This window comes from Anser brachyrhynchus, assembly GCF_964034855.1.
Source record: "Anser brachyrhynchus genome assembly, chromosome: 13".
Taxonomy (NCBI): Eukaryota; Metazoa; Chordata; class Aves; order Anseriformes; family Anatidae; genus Anser; species Anser brachyrhynchus.
Window position 1 is genome coordinate 5,940,140 of NC_137708.1, and position 14,934 is coordinate 5,955,073.

The 14,934-nt window shown below is 34.8% G+C and overlaps 1 protein-coding gene across 2 annotated transcripts in view; it reads right to left on the minus strand.

The window, feature by feature from the left end:
* Positions 1–14,934, minus strand: part of LOC308176882 (uncharacterized protein) — a 436,002-nt gene that overhangs the window by 381,160 nt on the left and 39,908 nt on the right. The window contains exons 3-6 of one of the 2 annotated variants that reach the window (XM_080553232.1): positions 14,550–14,591; positions 12,400–12,518; positions 6,164–6,260; positions 3,148–3,239 (exon numbers count right to left, since the gene is read on the minus strand). The exons of the other annotated variant lie outside the window; for it this stretch is intronic. The gene's annotated coding sequence lies outside the window, so the exon portion shown is untranslated. The remainder of the gene's footprint in view (positions 1–3,147; positions 3,240–6,163; positions 6,261–12,399; positions 12,519–14,549; positions 14,592–14,934) is intronic. 2 annotated transcript variants of the gene reach the window in all.

The window sequence follows — 14,934 nt, forward strand, 5'->3', positions numbered from 1 at the left end:
CAGTTTTAATCCCCCAAAACTGATAAGCAAGATTTGATTAAACTCCAAAATTACATGCTATGAAGCTTTTCTAACGTATACTCCTATAAAAAAATCTTTTGTCTTTTCCATTCTCAGATATACAAATATAGTGAGTACCAAATCCCTCTGTACTGTAGGAGGCACGCACAACATATGTTTTGATGCCACAGAAAATGTAAACTACCTGAAAGCCTCTTGTCAAAAGAAAACATCTGTAGATGAGAGTACATTGTAGTAGTTAAAGAAGAATCTAAAACAGGTGTTCTTGAAGGCAGACAATAGTTAAATAACCCCCAAATTATGTCATTATATCTAAACATGAAGATGATGCTGCGGAGTTTGCTGTAAATTTTTACCTAGAACCTCTGAAGAGAAACTAAGCAAATACGCTCCCCTTTCCAGATACATGACAATACACTGAAGACGGTACCACAAATTACAACTGAAACATCATCAATGTTGAGAGAAACAAAAGCTTGCCATAAATTATATAAGGGATAATATTAGTGCTAGGCAAAAATGCTGCTCATGCAGAAAACGTAGACACCCAATTAGAGGGTCAAATAGCTTCAATTTCAAAGAAAATGTTATATTTTTACACTATAAACAAAACATCAAAGCCAGCATAGTGCATAGATGAGTACAGAAATATGGCATGGCACATGCATAACAACTTTTAACTTTTGGCAGAAAATGTAAGTTAAAAAGGGAACAAATTGCAGCTGAAAAATTGAGTTGGCTTTCTCAGAGACTGCTAGTACCAGATTTAGCCAGACTAGTGCCAGACTCAGACTACACATGCATCTCCAATGACAGCTCACCTACTGCAGTGCCACCTGCCTCAGCAGCACAAGATCTGGTAAAGGATGCCTCATTTCTCATTCTTATCCCACCATGCACTGAAGGCTTTCCAAGTCAGTCTGGTTATTCACAAAACAGAGTTAAAGAGAACCACAGAACAACTGGGCCAAGCATTTGGTGCCTTTCTTGTTAAAACTACAACCCCTGAACACACTGGTATACTTGCAATGGCAAATTTGTTTTATTTCAAATGAAGATTGTAGTATCACATATTATTGATCAGAATATATTAAAAAAATAAATCTACAAGTGGTAGATAGCAAACAAGCCAAAAAACCTAAGCACCCGGGGCAGGATGTTAATGGGGAGGGTAGGGGATTTTCTTCATTTCTGAATTGCAATTTTGCTCTGCAAAATGTTTAAGAAAAAAATGTGAAATGAAGTTTTGGAGAGAACACAAGGACATTCAGTCAAGTCATATAACATAAAGCAATGGCTTTCATTTTCCCAAATACGTTTGATTTCTGCTTTAATACTGAATTGGGAAGGAAAAAAAAACCACCACAAGTCTGAGTGGCAATGCAATTGCTATTGTTCAATAATAATTTAGGTGAGGACTAGAAGGGTTATAAGAGTTTAGTTCACAAGAGAAGAACAAATTAGTAATGCCCTGGTAGATCTTTGGCCTCTTAGAAAAGTATTGACTTGAAAAGCTGAAGTTTCTCACTAAGGTTCTGTGAATTTCATGAAATTTGTTAGATATATGTTTGGAGCTGAATACATTAGAATGAGTTAAAGGATTATGTAAGAGGTAGGAGGGATTTTTAGAGTATTTTTACCAGCTGAAAAACACTGAGACATGCAGGATTTGATGCTATGATTATTTAACAGGCAGAATTAAAAAGAAGTAAAGAGACATTAGGGTGATTAAATTGCCATTATTTTGAGGATTTAAGGACAAAAGAAAGTAAAAATTCAGAATTAGAACAACACAAAAGAACAGACATATCAGAGAAAATACACCAAGGGCATCAATGAGCAAATGACTACAGTAGGCACAAAATACAAGAAACTCAAGCCCTATCAGTGTCAGCAGTCTTCCTCCAAGCTCATACACAACATTGCTCTGCAAGGCTCTATGCAAAAAAGATGTTTGGAATAAGAAGAGAGATTCCCGTGTTTTCCAACTCACGTGCTGTCTTACCAAGCCAAAAGTTTAGCTGCTTTCACCTCCTGTTAGCAATGCAAGTCAGAGCTTCTCTTCTCTTGAGCAAGTACAATGCCTTCCTATATTTCAACTAGTTATGCCAGGACAAACATACTGAAGGCATCAGTTTTGCAATAGTGTAATTACAGCTTTCAGAGGTTAACAAGACTGTATGTCACTCATCCCCTGGGTGGCTTTTCAGGGAGGACAATCAGAAGAATATCAAAACATTGACTCAATTTTTCAGTCACTGCACCATATCCACAGAACCTTATAAGACCATTTTCTATGTCCCTTTGAGGAGCTCAAGCTGATGGTGAAGTATCAGACTTGATCTTTAATCACAAAATAGTTTCACAGCTGACACCTCTTAACTGAGTGCTGGCAAAATATTGCTGGACATATGTGTGTTTTAAAGTATGACATGCCATAAGGTAGAATTATGCAAATTGACAGCATATGACCCATATTGCTATATGTATTCCTTTTATTATCTCATTTATAACAACTAACTTCAATATGCACAACAGATTTCTTTTCATGGTAAGCGTATTTCTATACACTGTTTATTCTGCAAAACAACAAGTTACTAATCACATCGTGGCCAAATACTGAAATTCAGTGTCATGGGATTAAAAAAAATAAGAAAATCTTAGTGCCATCCAAGCCTACATTTATACTAACTTGAAGAAAAAGTTAAGGTGTAAGACAATGAATGTTTGCAGAAGACAGCATTTGTTCAGAGGCATCAGTGTTGAGCTACTTTTTTTTCAGCTTGAAGTAATTGGTTTCAGTTGTTTTAAACTCTACTATGAAATAATGTCTTTATTTGCATTGCCATTCAACTCTTTTGAGCAAATATGTACAGATAACAAAATGCTGATTTAGAATGGTGACTGTTTTACTATAATGCATCGTGATAAAAAAATAAAAATAAATAAACAGGTTAATAAATAATTAAAAATGTAAATTCTTTTGAATGAAATGTTAACGTAAAGGGCAATACTTAACTACCCTTTTTTTTTTTTTCCTCCCCAATATCAAGGAAACGCACTCACATGAAGATAGGGAACAAGTTATTTTTTTCCCCTATTTCTTAAATGTTTGTTTCTGTTTACTTTTAAAACAGGGACTTCAGTCTTCTGCTGTAAGATCATGAATAGTTCAGAATACCCTTTAGAAGTGAAAGCTATTGTAAAGAATGAAAAATCTGAAACAACAACAACAAAAGAAAACGTAGGGAAAAGTCAGTTTTCAGTGTTTTTGAAGTTGACTGAATTATTCAGTGACTATGAGATAAATGTAGAGATACAACACTAACATGACATAATTATGTCTTTTAGTCAGAAACCAAAACCTTAGAAATCATGAGTCATTATAAGTGGAAAATTATTGATATTTCTATTTTCCATTTTCTTTCTAGAAAAACACTAATTAAACTGAGCATCATTTGACATACTGCTAAATAAGTCTCCTAATTTATGTAATTATATCCAATCTGAAGAACTCACTTCTTGTGGCAGTAACTTAAATGTTTTAACACTTCAGTTTTGATAAACCAGTGATTTATAGAGCACATTTCCTTCTTCATAGCTGCACATGCAACAAAAATGGTGCTGAAAACTGATTTTAAACTTATACTCCCAACAGTTTTCTTTAAATGCTGTAATTTCAGTACATTAATATAGTTGCCCAAAGGGTAATTGTAAATCATTCAATTGATTTCTTTTTAATTTTATGTCAAAAGAATCTTACGTAACTAGTGCACACTTAGCAAGTACTTTGACTAGCACCATGGATCTTCACTGTTTTAATGAACGTACCTCTTTACTAATGTTTCATGCAATTTGCCTTTCAAACCATCATCCTACTTTGGAATAAAATATCACACGTTGAAGACCTCTCCACCTTGGACAACACAGCAATCTGACAGAGCCACAATACACTGAATGGAGGACCCTATCCTGCCTCTGAGTAGAGATCAGCTCTGTTGTTTATTCAGCCTACAGTTCAGTGCTTGTTTCACCTATTTATTTATTTTTAATCACATTGTAGGCGAAAGTTTAGATACCACGGATGCTTTTGTATAAGATTGCACTCCTATTATGTAATTTCATTACCTCGTTAGCATACCCCAGTACATTATATGGTTACTAACACACATCGTGTGCTATACAATGAGCAAAATCAAGCTTTACAACAAGACATGCAACCTTTAGAATCTTATTAAACTGACATTATTTACTTGACTGTTCATCACCCTCTGTGGAGTCTTCTTGCTTCATTAAAATTAAGTTATTCTACTGTTTGGCAACTTCACACAGTTAAGAATACAGTTATGACCTTTTCCTTGGTCTCTTTTCTTCAATTACCATTTTTTGATAGCTTCACGTCATGATGTATTTCTCAAAATTATTGTCTAATTTGCACAATTCAAATCACTCTGCTTTTTGACCTTGCTCTGTGCCCCACGGTAGGAACACACTTTAATTCTCTATAATCACATTCTGTTTATATTCTGAAATGACAGAAGTCAAATGTATGCAAATGGCAATCAAATCCATAGAGTCTTTAAAGCTACCACTCAATCTCCTAATTACTTTCCTTTCTTTGCTTGTCCCTCCCCTCCCCCCCAGCAGCACACACATTCCTATGACCCTATCTCCCAGCACAGTATCAGGAAGCTAATGAGGTGACAGTGTCAGTGCTCATCCAGTTCTCCTCCCCTAGCATGTTGTAAACAACATCATGAGGGTTACTGAACTAGTAAGCAAACACTTCCTCATTATTCCAGCCCTTCAGAATTAAATTTAATCCATAATGTGTGCAATTTCTATAGAAAACCCACATGGCCATGGTAACAGTTTCTTGCATCCTCATTTTCAGTTGTGCTTACCTAGTTCAGAAGTCTCTTACGGCTATCATTACCGACAAGTTCTTTGCAGTCTAAGCTGTGGCTCATATTGAGTAACAACCTCTTGTTCGCTAAGCAAGTAAATTCTTAGATTTATTTTGCATCCTGAGTATTGACTTAATTGAAGCAAATCAAAAATAGCAGTTGTACAAATCTGTATGCTGTACTTCACTAGACGTATTGAAACAGGCTATATATTTATACTGAAAAAGCAGCAACTTATTTCCAGATATCACACTGCAATTTCTATACTAAGGTTATCGGTCTCTCCTTCAAAAGTGGCCAAAACATAGATTTTTTCTGAAAAAAAATCTATGTTCTTTTCATGGTACATAACTAAAAGAGATACCTCATCGTAGTTTTGCACAGAAGTCCAGCTTTTCTATTTGAAATACTGAAACACGTTAATGAGACAACATAACCACATCAAATGGAAGCTTTCTGTTTTTAAGATAAACATTCAACATTCCAAGTTCTGTTTTCATTACAATGAATATAGAATCCTCTGCATGACAGAATGGACTATGCCATCCAAAGGTGGGTTGTTGTTGTGATTCTTTTTAAATATAGTATAACTAGCTAAGGAGTAAATACTGTCACCTACATAACGAACAGAAAACAGGACAAGTAATAAATTTTATACTTCCACTACAACCAGCCCAATACCTTTTATTTCTACAGATTACCTTGTCTTCTGGGTTTCTCCAGTACAAATTCTTGGATGGGTATTAGAATATGAAATGCAGCCATATCAATTGAGAGCATATCCTGTCTGATATTCTTGCAAAGCTCTGTCTATTCTAGAAACCTCCACACTGTTCCGAGAAGGGTAACCAATTCTGAATGGTACCAAATAATAGTTGTTAAAAAAAAAAATTAAAAAAAAAAAAATGGGTTCCAAGTAGGAACTTCTTGATTAGTAACTTATTTGCCTACCAAGGTGGCACATACTGAGTACTGTTATTTTGCCAACATATAGTTTAGCTATGTAAGGGTCCATTCAAATGACACTCTGAGTTGTTAGAAAAGTTCAAGGACCCACACCTCTGTTCATTTGTACATTTTTCTAGACTGTTGCATGGAAGTTCACCTGAATGTTATTTAACTTGAGACAAAAATAGAATTAGTTTAAGTAATTTACCTTATTGGTAACTGGGAGCAAAATGAGATCAGTACTGCATCCCTTCTTGATAAGGCAGCAACTTTCATTCATTACTTACAGATAAAAATTCCCACTGTTACCAAAATCTCTGCTCTGTATAATAGCTTCCAAGGAAATATCCCATTGCAAGGGTAATAAGACTCGGGGTGACAATCCTAAGGTTGGAGAAAGAGTAATTGAGAGATTGCCCCAAATCATCTGACACTTAAGGAAAATTGAAGAAGCAATCAGAACTATCTTCTAAATTACATTGCAGATAAGACACCACAGAAAAATTAGTATATCTACCGTCATGTGTTAATTCAACTATAACAATATTGTTTTAAGCTGACTCTAGCTTAAAATGCGCTCTAGATTTCGGCCCTAACACAAGAAATAAATTGATTTCATTGCTTAAATTTAAGAAAACTTTAAAAGGAAACATTAGATAGTTCCAGAAGAAAAGTCAGCACAGGTTTATCACTTCCTAGCAACAGAAACAATTTAAGACTACAACTAAGATTACAAACCTAATCAGTGTAAGAGTTGCGCTCTTATCACTGTCTCTTACGTGTGAAATCTAATTAGCAGGAAAGAACTACGTGCTTCCCAGAGAAAAAAAAAAAGGACATTTAGTATTTTCTACCGTATGCTAAAAAGAATACAAACAGGAATATTCAAATACTGATAATTCTTAACTTGCCTGCCTGAAGAAAACAGGTATAGAAAAGGCTGATGGAGCAGCCATACAGTAGACTGATGCTGTATTGTTAAGAGAATATGGAATGGCATCTTAACTCAGAGTTTGCAAGGCACATTTACATTGCATATTTACATAGTGTTTATTTCACCAATTGAATCATGTACATTGCCTGCTTCTGAATAGAGACAAAATTACTAGTACTTACTGGTGTCTTTGTACTTGCTAATGAGAAGAAAGAAATTGGCCATTGGGCCAATACATTGTTTTCTATAGTAATTATAGTATTTCTGGTTAAAAATTAAACCTAGCATAAGTAATTAAATTCGGTCTTAATCTTAAATCTAATCTGATATTAAACTGAAAGTAACACTGCTTATAAAATCAATTTTTTACATCCCTTTACACTGTTATCACCCTATTCCTTACACAAAGCAGTGCAGTTCTAGTGTTAAATTTACACACAAAAAAAGTATACGTTACTGCTACATCGTGCAGAATCTTCCATGATATTGTTTTATCATGCAATGTGATGTAATTTATCATGCAGATTTTCAGCTGCTCTACAAGCTTTTGACTTCTGTTGTACTGTTACGCAATTGTTGCACGCTTGTTCACTTATGCAGTTCTCCAGTTATTTTAACCCATATTTACTACTGTGTAACAGCATCATATCGTTTTCTTGCTGCTTGAAAAAAAAAGTTAGTTCTCTCTCATTGGTAATGCAGGATTATTCATGCTTTTGACATCTGTGCGTGTCTTAGGAGCTTCAAATTAACTTTTCAGAGATTCATCATGAGGACTTCTATTATTTTTAGTTACTGAAATAGTTCAACTTCTAGCTCATGTTTGCTGTTAAAGTGCTGATATTTCAGTTTAACAAGTCCTTCAGTACTGAAGTTCAAAACATACCAAAACATAATTTTAGGATTCATATTTTTGTACTTACTGGCTTAGTGTGGATTTTTAAGTTTAAAAACAAGTGTAGCAGTTCAATTATGGATTGTGTATTCAGTGTGCACTTCTGAAAAGTGGAAAAAAATAATCAGGCTATAGCACTATTATTTTTTAGGAGGAATAGGATATCTCTCTTACCTTAACCTCACTAATTATCTTGGGTAATATTACTGCAATCATTAGCAAAAAGATAATTCAGCTGACTCTAGTTAATATATAACAATTTCACTATCCATTGTGGTGAAGATAGTTTTAGATAATAATTTCATCAGTTTTCTAGTTCTGGCACCAGAACTAAGTGGGAAAATAGACTATAACAGGGATTCTGAGTGCTATAAACTACAAACACAATTATCATTCTTTTTCATGTACAGCTCAAAACTCACATCCCCTTTTTCTTACTACGCACACCTAACAAATTGATTCCCTGCAGTTGGCTCTTGTCCTTGCTGGAAAGAAAATTGCAACATATTACTGTATTTGCAGGTTCAAAGATGAACAGAATTATCTCAGTAAGTTTGAAGTACTGTGCACATGATTATATATATAATTTTGTCTTTTATTTTATTATGACAGAAGTCATATGTATGGCATCCTCAGACCGTAGGTATCCAAACACCAATGCCCTCCTTTCCCAAACCTCACCAGACAACAACAAAAAAGCATATCCTACTTTAAGTATCTTTCACCCCATAGCTGTCACAGGTCTATCCTGCCTTGCTCCTTCAGTGCTGGAAGCACTGTTGCCACTGGGAGTGACATTCTTATGGTCCCTGAGAAAAGTTCTCTAGCAGTTTATGTCACTTAAATGGTAACTTTAAAGCACCATTATGTTAGAAGAAGTAAATACTCAAAAGTTTTAATTTATTCCATGTTCTTAGAAGAAAACTTCTATAGGGTATGAAAAAGAGACTTCTCAGAGCATGTATTAATAATCATTTGTGTGTAATTTTGATTTCTCTTGATTTCTCAGAAAATAATCACTGAAAAAAACAGCTAGAAATGAAAGAAGCTATCAGTTTCTATGAAGAGAGAAGTGGCAATATGTTAGCGGAACTAACAAGTTTTAGAACTCCCGACGGTAAAATTTCTGAGAAAAAATGGCTGTCTTCCAGTTGCAAGCATAATCTCTGCGGGCTGAAACAAATGCCTGCATATCTCAGCAGCTTTATTTCTTTTTTTTAAAAAAAGGTTTCCTCAAACATTGTGTTTAAACAAGCCATCCTCCTATAAAGTTAGCTATCTGATGATAATTAGTATTTTATTTTTTTAATGCCTAGCTTTACAACTCCACTGCTTAAGTCCAAATATAAGTTAATGTCTTCGGTTTTATGCAGTTTTTGAAAGCAATATCCTGTAAAAATTTCCTGTATTGTAGTTTGATTTCATCTTCCTCTATATGCAGCGTTGCTTAGCATTTTTCAAGGTTGTATAGTATCTGGCCTCTGCCTAGTTTACTTTGAGGCTTTGGAATAATTATAACAAAACAAAAAAAAACAAGGAGGCTTTAGGAATGGTTTAAGCTTTGCCTTTCTGAATAGCTATCTTTTTGCACTCATCTTTTTTAAACAAACAAATAAAAAAAGAGATGAGGGAAATATTTCCATTAAAGCATGTTTTGTCTCTCTGCTACTTAATGCTTCTTGTCTCTCTGCTACTTAATGCTTCCAAACTATTTTAAATACATAAATTCTTTCAACATACTTAATGGAGAGAAATCCTTTCCTTTATTTTTCTACTTTTCCCTCCATAAAATAAGTACTTCTATTAACATGCTGCAGATTCCCTCTACACATAAATTAAACTCAATGAAGCCAATAATATTTAATAATTGCACATTATTTTCAAATTTTTAGCATCAGTTGTTTTGTAATGCATACTTGTCAAGTTTCTTCAGATATCAGACTGATTCCAAGCATGTTTTCTCTTACTCTACTTATGCACCCCTGTATACCCCCCAAAACACAGGGGAAAAAAATACAGAGACTACAGGACTTGGGAATTTAATTTCATGTATTTAATGCATATAACCACTATATAAACATACTCAAATATGTTGACTTCTTCCAGTTTTCCCCCTTAACATACTCAGCAGGTTCCCACCGATGTTGCTTTCTCTCCTTTTAACTCAATTACCCTTCAACTTCAAGGGGCTGTCCCCACATACTTAGCATCTTTTTTCCTTATCAACATTCAAAAAGAAGTCTTACACAAGTAACCACTGAAAAATCTCCTTACCCTAATTTCATAATCACATAAGATGTACCTCAAGGAGGTTGTAACGACATGAAATGTATTTAGATTTTTAGTACACAATAGAACAAGTCTCAAGTATCCTAAAAAACACTGCAACCAGGTAAATATCACGACAACTGGATACAATGTGGAGGTGGACTGAACTACTTTGCAGTAATACTTCTTCAAACATTCTGAGAAGACAGACCTATGATCTTGCTGCCTGTCCACTCTCATTAGCCTAAGTGTAAAGGGTAGGCCAGTATCACAATTTTTACTGTCTCTTATCCATGAGTCAATGAATGGGAATTTCCCCTGATGATTTTCCACCAGCATTCATAATGCCTCACTGAAATAGTCCAGAACTTTTACGATTTCAGAGTCTGACATTTTGCTACTATGATATATACTGACATCATGTGATACGGCTCCAGATTTCTCCCACCACACCCACTTAAATAACTACACCCTCCTCCAAATAGAAATATCTTCTATGTGAGAGATTAGACAGCTGAGACCTACCAAGTCAATCAGCTATAACTTATTATATAATTTGCAATTATTATCCTTCTGATACTTTATTTAAAATATAGAATTGATGTATTTGATTATTTAGTGTTTCTCCATGCTTCTCAGTGCCCAGATTTTGTCTCCAGACTGAATAATCCACAACCTTCTTACCTGCTCTGAGGTCATATATTACATGTTAACATGTTATTTTTTGAATACCAGTACCTGTCCAGAAATACAAAGGACAGTCCAAATTTGCAACTTCTGCACTAGGGAACAATGTAAATTGGAGAGCAAAACTCCGCCTAAATAGAGATTTGTGTACTTGCAGGACTAAGGAGAAGACTCTCTATACCATTTGTGCATTTCGCTTTTGACATTAACGTAGTCATCATTTTATCCAACGTTAATTAAGAATTACCTAACAACCCTGTGTTGGCTAGGAGCTAACATCCATTTCCAAGATGTTGCATCAAATCCATCAAGTTTCCTCCTCTGACATCTTGAAAAGCTACTTGAGGAGACTTAAGTGAGACTTTTGACCTTGTTTCACAATTGCAAGCTAAGGAGATGCAGTTGAGATGAGAGTTGTGAAATACAATTGGCTAGATATATGTACCCAGACTACAGTTACTGGTAGTGACTATTGCTATCAAATGAGCAATAGGAATCTGTAAAAGCCTGTCCTGGGCCTGCATGATAAAACAAGGAACATGCCTGTAAGATATGATGCAAATGTAGAGCTGCTCACAATTTAAAATTTTCTTCTCTAAAATACATCATTTTGTACAGATAAAAGTAAACAACTGTACAAATAAGCAAAAGTCCTTAAGGAAAGTTAGCGCCACGCTTGCTAAAAAGTGATAATGGACAAGACATAGGAATATTGATGTAAGACACAATAAATAATCCTTCCAATTTACAAATAAAAAATAATAACAAATAATTCTTCCAATTAGCGATAAAACCTATGCTTTATGCATATGTATGCTTTCTTTGGGGCATATAGCTCCAACTTCTTGGAGAACAAATTTAACTGGGAAAAGGTGACATAGAGCAATAAAAACTATCAAAGATCTGAGGAGAGTAACCTAACAAAAAAGATTGAACTAATTTGGATTGTTTTGCAAGAAAGAGAAGTCAAGAGAAGCGTATGATAACTAACTAAATACATAACATGCTGCTGCTGCAAAAAAGGAAGTATATATTGCCTTTACTGATAGCAATGTATTACACTGCAGCAAGAGATTTTTCCAGGTCAGACATTGGTAAATACCTTCCAATGCCAAGGACTGGATCAGTTCTCCTACACAAGATGGAAGTGCTCTAATTTTTATTCAATATAAGTTACAGACCTCTAAGAGGAAAAGCAGTTACTCTGAGGATTGTTCACTGAAATTCACTTTTGGCTGTATACTGCATGGTTCTAGAAATTATAACCTGAACCTCAGCCACAAATACATAATCAGAAGTTAAACTGTCTTTTAAGAAAAATAGCAAAATACAATATAAAATAAAACAAATGTATAAAAATCTGAATACATCATCTCAGTATGATAATGAAAACAACATCATTTAACTTTCAACAGAAGCACAAATGGCTGTCCAGCGATGGGGTCCTTCATCATTAGAAAAAGGAAAAGCACTGTGTCTTTAAGTAAACATCTTCCGCTATTTGTGAGGAATAGTTTAATTATGGTATCTTGCTTGTTGCGTATACTCTCAAATCACAGTAATTACAATAAGCATCACTTAGAGTAATTCTCTCTTTTCTAAATTTTCTTTCCAACTTTGATGCAATATTTCCACCTAAAATGCTAAGCACCATCCATCAGGACAAAAGAGACCAATGGAATTTACAGTAAGAACAACACAAGTATAAATACACATAAAACAGAGTGAAAGTGATTTACCAAGCTTACTGCAACAGTTGTTAAAAGCCATAGTAGCATGTACTAGAAATGACTTGAAAGGATTCTGTTTTGGTAAATGCATTTTTGAAAGATATCCCTTATTTCATCTGTTGAAAAACCTGGAAAGGAGAGTAAGATTATGTAGCTTGCTTTAGGGCTACGCTCAATGATTTTTATTTATTTTCTTTGACTGTGTGAGTAGTTCTTTGGCAATATGCCTTTAAAATTAAAAGGATAAACATTAAATTCTGTGCAGAACAATTTAGCAAAGATTGCTCAAGCAGGACTGTTGTGGTTTAACCCATCTGGCAGCTAAGCACATAGGCAATCCACGATTTAGAATCTCAAGATTTTAAATTGCGTCAGATAATTTATTAGCTGCTGGATCTGTAGGTGCTCTGCTGCTAAGTGCTTTATATAATGCCCCTTCAACAGACACTCCCCATGTTCAGATTTCCATTTAACAGTTTAAAGACAAGTAAGCTCCACAGGTTCTTGTATCTTTTTAAATTCCAGACAGAACCAGCTTCCATATCAAGAATACGGACATTTATTTTAAGTCCACTGAGAAAAACCAAGTCTGTGCCGTTTTCCACTGCCACCCTCATTCTATCGCAAGCACAAAGCCACTTCAGGGATCCCACTAAACAGGAAAACTGATAATTAAATAGTAGGAAAATGAAGAACAAAATTACCCCACTTGAACAAAAAAAAGAAACAAAAACACAACTGTAAATGCTTCAGGGATACTAACACACAATCCTGAGTCTAAATGCACTGGGTGACAGTGCATGCTTTCCACGTGATATCATAACGCTCCTCAAAAACATCAAGATACACCTGCACCTAAATTGCCTTGTGTGTGTTAGCAAAAATGTAAATCACCTTGCAACAGATGATAACAGGTTGGTCTTTAACAGGGTTTTGAGCAGCTGCTCACTCACAAAACACTGAAGTTTTGCTGCTTCTGCATCCCTACAGAAAAGCTGTGACAGTACCAGCATAATGTAATTTTTTAGAAAAGACTGAGTAAAAATATATATTTAAGTCTACAAATAATAAGTGGAAAATTAGAGATGTACATATTTAATAGTAATTCAATTAAAGTAAACACATTTTAAGTGAACGATCATTTCTGATCTTAACAGAGTAGAGCTCTTTTATTCATACTCTGTCAGGGGTCATTATAGTAATGTTATAATGAGCCACCTGCAAACTTTCTGAAACTTTTCAATTTCTGGACATACTTATCAGTCTATTAACTCCAAGGAACCTGAAAGCTGGAAATTTCATGAAGATTATAACAGAATCACAGAGCTTCTCACTTCTATAAAACTAGTTGTAAAGTCACACCACCACTAGAAGTGACAGGAGGTCATTATGAAGTCAGGATATTTCATTGATTTACATGGAACATGTAACACTTTGGTGGTCTCAGTCTAGCTGCTTGTATCATCTGTAACACTAATTGGCTCCAGTCTTGGCAGATTCAAATGAATAACAGAAATGAATATGGAGACTGAATTGAATTTCACTTGGTTTGTAGGTAGAGCATTTAAGTCTTCATAACTAGCCCTGAAAATTCCTTTTCAGTCTCCATTTTAAGAAATAAATCTCAAAAACTTAACATTGACGAATCATACAAGTTCATGTTATTACTTTTTGCCTAAACTAATATTCACCTCCTCCTTTAATATTCACAAAGGACTAATATTACTTCTTCTCGCCCTCCCACCCCCCTTTATTAGTGAATTTATTTCGAAGATTAATTGGATAAGACCAAACTATCCTTATGTCTTCAGAACACAAAGATGGAGGATACTATGGAGGACTGCAAGAGGGATATACTTATATGTGGAGAAAAGATGTTGCAGGAACTTTTTATGCTTTGAGAGAAAACAGGAGGAAGTTCACATTAGAACCAAAATGCTACCTACTTCACTGCCTTGAAAATAGGGGAGAAAAAAGCTCCATCAGAGTAGGCATTCAAGTCAGTTTGGAATGAGACAGAAAGATCTGGCACACCGTTCACAAGCTAAAGAACAAACAACAAACTCCTACAATGTAAGGTCATGTCTTTTTACTTCATTTCCTCGTGTGTCATGATTATGCCATTCTATAATCAACAGCATAAGTTACAGCATCTTTACCTGAAGCTGAGGATCAAACCAGTGCAAAAAGCTTTGTTGGTGCTGTAATAAACAATTTGAGTAATATGTTAGTTTTCATTTCATCAGCTTTAGGAGGAGGATTGTGGCAGTGAGAACATGTACTGATACAAAACCATTAGATTAAGAAAAGAAAAGCTTGCTTTTAATTTAGTTGTTGCAAAACTTTCAGGTTAAGAGAACAGCACTTCTTCCATAAATAACAGCACTAAATCAATCAATATGTTACAACAGTCTGACTTCAAAATTAAATTTAATGAAAAATGAAAAGAAATAACACTATTACTGTGTGGTCATTTCAGGAAAACACACAGAAAATACGTTTGGATCATTGCAATGCACATGTAGATGGCACTGTAGGAAGATT